The sequence below is a fragment of the Pantherophis guttatus genome, chromosome 11 (assembly GCF_059756535.1).
Source record: "Pantherophis guttatus breed Tessera chromosome 11, ASM5975653v1, whole genome shotgun sequence".
NCBI lineage: Eukaryota > Metazoa > Chordata > Lepidosauria > Squamata > Colubridae > Pantherophis > Pantherophis guttatus.
The window spans coordinates 14,508,317-14,516,075 of NC_142073.1; positions in this window are offsets into that span (position 1 = coordinate 14,508,317).

Sequence of the window (7,759 nt, forward strand, 5' to 3'; positions counted from 1 at the left end):
TAGATCCACTTCATTTAAAAGTAGGATAAAAGTACTTCCATGGTCATTCCAGGAAATTGGGGGGGTAGGGTGGGGGAAATAACTTTATTTTAACAATTACTGTATTTGTTATACAATTACTGTATAAATGAAGTGCAATCTGTGTCTATTTTAACCACATATTTTCCTCTGAGGATTGTCAAATGCTAGTTAAGCTTCATTCATCTCCATTTCCAGGCTATGAGCCAGTGCTGTCCAAATACATTTTTGCACTCATGTGGCCAGCAGGATTTTATGTTTCCTCCCCACCAAAGTAGTACTTATTTATCTATTCACATTTATTCACCTAACAGACAGGAGGCAGCAGGTAAAGCTAAGCAGAATCACATCAGATACCTGTACAATTAGCACAGGGGCCCTCCAAGGATGTGTGATCTCTCCTCTTCTCTCTATATCCCAATGACTGCATCTCAAACGATCCATCTGTTAAACTACTGAAGTTTGCAGATGATACAACATTGATTGGTCTCATTCGAGACAATGATGAATCCGCATACAGACGGGACATTGAACAACTAGCCTCGTGTTGCGACCGGAACAATCTGGAACTGAACACACTCAAAACCATAGAAATAGTGGTAGACTTTAGGAGAAATCCTCCTATACTACCACCTCTTACAATATTAGTCAACACAGTATCAACAGTAGAGTCCTTCAAATTTCTAGGTTCTATCATATCTCAAGACCTAAAATGGACACCTAACATCAAAAACGTCATCAAAAAAGCACAACAAATAATGTTCTTTCTGTGCCACCTCAGGAAGCTCAAACAGCCCAAGGACCTGCTGATACAGTTCTATAGAGGAACTATTGAGTCTGTCATCTGCACCTCTATAACTGTCTGGTTTGGCTCTGCAACCCAACAAGACAGACACAGACTTCAAAGGATAATTAGAACTGCAGAAAAAACAACCTGCCTTGCATTGAGGATCTGTATACTGCACGAGTCAAAAAGAGAGCTGTGAAAATATTTACAGATCCTCGCATCCTGGACATAAATTGCTTTGACTCCTACTTTCAAAACAATGCTATAGAGCACTGCACACCAGATCAGCTAGACACAAGAACAGTTTTTCCCCAAATGCCATCACTCTGCTAAACAAATAATTCCCTCAACACTGTCAAACTATTCACTAAGTCTGTGTTACTATTACTATTAATCTTCTCATCATTCCTATCACACATCCCCTCCAGGGGCGGGTTATACTTACCTTTACTACCGGTTCACAACAGGGCCACACACTTTATGGAACGCTGTTACCTTCCCACCAAAGGTGATCCCTATTTTGCTACTTGAATTTTTTACGTGCTTTCGAACTGCTAGGTTGGTAGAAGCTGGGACAAGTAACAGGAGCTCACCCTGTTACGTGGCACTAGGGATTTGAACTGCTGAACTGCTGACGTTTTGATTGACAAGCTCAGCATCTTAGCCACTGAGCCACCATGTCCCTAATTTTGAACGTTAGGGAGATTATTAATACTTAGCTGCTACAAATGAAAACCATGTGTCCCTCCTCAAACCTAGGGAAAAAATATGTATTAAATGTGGCTATTGCAAATACCTAAGAACTTTGCTTTATTTATGTTTTAATATGAACTGAAAGACATATGCAAATGTCCCAAAGGTGCTTTTTCAAGAGGCAACTGGACTTTCTGGTTTTTATTTGAAGACATTTCACTTCCCATCCAAGAAGCTTCTTGGCTGACTGAGAATCTCCACAGACATATGCAAATATTTGTATATATGGGAACCAAGGCAGGACATTACTTTTAGGAGGTGCAAAACTGGTCTTGTGCCAAAAAGTTGTCTTCAACATTTCCCCATCATTTCCCAGGATATTTTGTCTGATGCAGTTTGCTATGATCACTACTGGGGAAAAAAAACAAAAAACTAAGGATGGAAAAACATAGGGAAGCAGGTATTATTATAATGGCAGGTGTTTCTTTTTTCATCCATTAGAATTATATGTGCTATGTAAATTATTTGGAAGGGCTTCAGAACATTATAAGCAGAACATTTGCCCTTTGGAGACTTCTATGTAAGCTACTGCAAAAGACGTCATTCCCTTAAGAATCACAAGAATGTTAATGAATAATAGAATAGAATAGAATAGGATAGGATAGGATAGGATAGGATAGGATAGGATAGGATAGGATAGGATAGGATAGGATAGGATAGGATAGGATAGGATAGGATTCTTTATTTGGCCAAGTGTAATTGGACAAGCAAGGAATTTGTCTTTGGTGTATATGTTCTCAGTGTACATAAGGAGAATAAAATACATTCATCAAGAATTTAAAAAATACAACACTTAGTGATAGTCAAGGTTAGTAATAAGCTATCAAATCGTACTAGAAAACAATAAAAATGATATAAATTGAAAGATACAAGCAACATGGTTATAGTAATAAGTGGGAAGAGATAGATACTAATAAGGAAGTGAAGAATAATAGTAATACAGTCTTAGTAAATTATTTGACAGTGTTATGGGAATTAGTTGTTAAGCAGAGTAATGGCATTCAAGAAAAAACTGTTCTTGTGTCTAGTTGTTCTGGTGTGCAGTGCTCTATAGCATTGTTTTGAGAGTAGAAGTTGAAACAATTTATGTCCAGGATGTGAGGAGTCTATAGATATTTTCACAGCCCACTTTTTGACTCATGCAGTATACAGGTCCTCAATGGAAGGCAGGTTGGTGGCAATTGTTTTTTTCTACAGTTCTAATTATCCTTTGAAGTCTGTGTTTGTCTTGTTGGGTTGCAGAGCCAAACCAGACAGTTATGGTGGTGCAGATGACAGACTCAATAATTCCTCTGTAGAAGTTCATCTTAGTAGAAGCAGCATCTTTAGATCAGGATCATTCAGAAGCATGAAAAAAATTATCTCCCAACCTCCTTAATGAATAGCAGAGAAATGTATAGTAGTATGAGATCTGAGCACTTCTACTGAAATGTTTTCTGGCATGCCCTAGCATTACTATTGCCATCTGCAGAGATGTTACCAAACTGTCTTTTCCAATCACATTGCGTTACCATCCATTTTCTCAGCCAGCAAATCTGGATTTAGACCTAAATAGAAAACCAGGAACTAAAAATCTCACCTCGCGGTGATATGCATATCCATTTGACCTCTGTTTTACATTGCAGCTTACATGGAAATGAACACTCTTTTCTTCTCGGCATAAAACATTTAGTGTTATTCTCTTATTATACTTTCATAAATCCATAGAATTGCTTTTCAGAAGATGAATGGCTGTGCAGCTTTGCCTGGGAAATTAATAGGTTTGCAAACTATGGCCAATGGAAACACCGTCAACCCACATATCAGCCTGGCAATGTTTTACTAAAAGCCTCTGCAGCTGGGTGATTGGAGTGCAATTTATTTTCAAAGGCCATCATTTCAGGCAGTTTCAGTTGGCTTTTAGAAGATATTAGTGGTGTTGCCCTGCATTAATCATAGTTCTTTTATGTCTTACTCTTTTATATTTGTGCTGCTATTTAAGGGTGGGAATGTAACTTTTGAAATGACATCAAGTATCCTAGCTCAGTCATGCAAGGCAGGAGAGACAATTAACCCACCATTTAATACTCTCCTTTTCTTTGGGCTTAACTTCCAATTGTTGTATTTCTCACTTTTGTTACTCCTGTGGTGAAAACTCCAGGCCTGAAAAATGTGTAGTTGTTTTCCCGCAAAGGATCTTAGTCTTGTCATGGTTCTGTAGTATGAGGCATCATTTACCCTTGGCACAATTTAATTAAGCATGCAAATTGCATTCACTTGCTTTCAAACGGCCCACCCTAGCAGTTCGAAAGCATGCAAATGTAAGTAGATAAATAGGTACCACTTTGGTGGGAAGGTAAGAGTGTTCCGTGAGCCTTTGACATATAGCCATTTTGGCCACATGACCACCGAAATTGTCTTCGGACAACACTGGCTCCCTCAGCCAAGAAATAGAGATGAGTACCATGCCCTAGAGTAAATCATGACTGACAGGGAAACCTTTACCATTAACTTTTTACAATTTAAGTTACTCATGACAATCAATGTCTAAAATGATTCCCACCCCATAAAAAGGTAGCAAAAGATTTTAAAGAATGATCCACACATATACTACACTGATACATTATGACATCTTAGGTTCTAAAGACTCTCTCAATATCTGGACATATTGAATGTATCAGATTGAACACCCTAAATTTACAAAGAACAAACAAACAAACTCAACCCTTCCTGCTTGGAACTGCAGGTATTCATAAACACTACCTTAATAATTCCTTGATTAGGATATTGATTAGAATTATTAAATTTCCACCAGTCTTAGACTGTGAATCTAACTGCAGATTACTTACATATATCATCAATACCAATGGCATGACAAAGTAGCAATACTGGTGCTTTGGAACATCTGCAGGAAACATCACTAGACTGCAAGCAAGAATTGGTGGGGCCACAAAGTAAATAAAATAATAGAAAATGAAAAAGCTAAACTGATCTGAAACTTAGGAGTTCAAACAGAGAAGCATCTGCCATACAACTCCTTAGACTTGACAATTATTGATAAGAAAGATAAAAATTCTGGATAGGGTACATAGCAGAACTTGGAGTGAGAGAAGAGAAACAACTGGAGAGAGAGAGAAAAAATCACAAAATATAAACACTTGCAAATAGAAGTAGAATGATGGTAACAAAAGGAAGCAAAGATAGTACCAATAGTAGTAGACACCTTGTGTGCAATTCCAAAACATCTGGAGCACCATTTGAACATTATCAATATTGACAAAATCATACGCAGTGAATTACAAAATGCAGCTTTATTTGGAAGCGCATAATGATATATCCGGTAATGATATATTGAATGTTATAAAGCAACACCTGCCTATCTCACGTCCTTGGGAAGGACTCCACTCTAAGCATCTGGTTCTCTGTGTGACAAACCATAAAAATATATTCTTAGAAAAAGGTTGCGACAAACCACTCCTGCCAAAAAAACTATATGTAGTAAGCTTGCCTCAAGGGAGTTTTTACATTTTATCAAATTATTGCACTAGAAAGAATTAAATCAATAAACTTCTCTGCTTGGACCTCCCCCCCCCCCCAAAGTCTAAAGAGCAAAAACTGTTTCTATTCTGTTCTGTTATTTTAGCCATCACCATCTCGCTCAACGGGTTGGCAAAATCAGAATCTGGAGAGAGCCGAGAACATCTGCTGAAATTCCACACTTTCCATTATTGGTGTGGAGGAAAACTAGCTGAGATGACATTGTAGCCCCAGGGTGTCAAACTCACGTAATCACAGAGGCGTCACATGACTTTTCCCCCCTTTCCTAAACCAGGCGTGGCCAGCGCATGATGAAAACGGCCCATGTGCCAGGAGTTTGACAGCCCTGGTGTAGCATTTTCAACTGAATGAAGTTTCAAGCCTTTGCATGAGTAGCCACTGCATAACATGGTCATTGATACACTTTGGATGCTTCCAGTGGTGAAATTCAAATTTTTTTTATTACCGGTTCTATGGGCATGGCTTGGTGAGCATGGTGTGGCTTGGTGGGCGTGGCAGGGGAAGGATATTGCAAAATCTCCATTTCCGCCCCGCTCCAGGGGAAGGATACTGCAAATTCTCCATTTCTACTCCACTCCAGGGGAAGGATACTGCAAAATCCCCATTCTCCCGCCTACTCCTGGGGAAAGGATATTGCAAAATCTCCTTTCCCACCCTACTCTGGGGCCAGCCAGAGGTAGCATTTGCCGGTTCTTCGAACTACTCAAAATTTCCACTACCGGTTCTCTAGAATATGTCAGAACCTGCTGGATTTCACCCCTGGATGTTTCCTGCCAATTTGTCTCACCCGATTCTCTAATTAAATCTTCTGAAATCTTCAAATGAGCTAGCAGACAGTTAATAAAAGTTGGCTGGCTTTCCTCTTCTTTTTCCTAGTCCTTTCTTCCCACTGCTCTCCCTCTGTCTCTCCTTCCCTCCTTCTTTTGTGTTGGGGGTTTTAGATAAGCCTGTAGGCAGCAATTCTCATATTTATTACTTATCCTACATAAGCTGCTCAGGGAGCCTTTTTGGTTGAGGTGTGGGGCAGAACTGTTTCCAATGTAATTATAGTTTGATTCTGTCCTTGAATAAATAGGGACAGTTACAGAGTATGCTAAGGAAAGAGAGGGAAAAAAATCCCTAAAGTTGGCATTATTCAGTTGTATGATTTCAAACCAAAGGGGACAAAAATAACCTTACAATTCTTCAATTATCCTATGGAGAATTACATTTCTCATTCCTTTGTTAGCATTGTGAATCAGCCTCATTTGTACTTCTTTTAATAATTGTGATTATTGCACGAGAAGGAATTGCCAACAGAAGCTATTATTATTTGGCCCAATAATTATTCATCAGAAAGTTTCATGCCCCAGTGTGAATGCTGAAAAGGACCTGATTCAGTTAATATGGGCTAATTTTCAGCAAGAACATATACAAAATAAGTAGAGTTGACAGGATTTGGCTCTTTATATTTGCTGAATAAATTATTATTAAACAAGTGCTTATTTTAAAATTACATGGGAAAAGTTCTATCAGTGACAATCTTTATAGGCAAAGGCACTCTGGAGAATTAAAAAAAAATCTTAATCAGTCATAGTGTGAGTAGGAGTGTAATTATAGCCTTATGCTTTTTTTTTTTTTTAAAAAATCATTTCTTTGAAGGTTGTGCCCTTGAGATTTTAAAAAGCAATGCTTATTAACATAATTCTGGAATACTGCACAGGTTGACATCGTTCCTTTAACTGGCTTGATAATTTGGTACACCCCCATTCATAATTCTGATTTTTCATCTTTTATCATCTGCTGGTTGCCATAGGAACAAATGATGCTGATATGGAAAGACATTCTTTTTACTTGAGCAAGGTATCTTATTGAAAGATTATCTAGGGACAAGGCCAAGAAGGGAAAATTTTAAATTCAGTTGCAAGACCCGCAGAGCTGAAGTTGAATGCCTCGGCTGAAGATGAAATAAAGAAAGTCTACATTTCAGAATACAAAATTCAGAAAGTCTTCTCTAGAGTTCTAATCACCTTTGATGATCATGGAAGGGCAGAAATTGTTACTATGCAACAAAAAATAGGTTTGTTTAATTGTCTGCTATTATTGTTTTTACTGCCTGCCACTCAGAGCTATTGTAGTGCTGGGCAGTCTCGTACATTTCTGAATGTATAGCTTATCTTAATAGTCCTGGATTATGGTTTCTACGGAATCTATTTTAATGGATAGTTTTCACACCATGTCTTCCCAACTTCTGTTCAGAACAGATTCCACTCCTGTAGATCACAGCAGTCTGCTTGGAAAAAAAAAAGATTGGGGATGTATTTATCTGACATTTTTATCAATGTCTAGCTGGCTTCTATATCTACCTTCATTAACAGGATTAATGAAGTAGTTGATACAATTTTCTATGCCCTGATTTCTGATCAAACAACATAATTCAGAAGACCCAAAGGAAAAATAGGGGGGTGCTGTTCACAAAGTCATAGACTTAGAACTGAGCATTTAGACCAGGAGTGTCAAACTCACTGCGTCATGGCGTCGTCACATGATGTATCAGGATTTTTTCTCCTTCGCTAAGCCGGGTGTGGGCATGGCCAGCTCATGACACATCTAGCCCACAGGCTGCGAGTTTCACAGCCTTGATTTAGACAGTTGGGTACATTTTAGCAATTATCCATTTTTTTC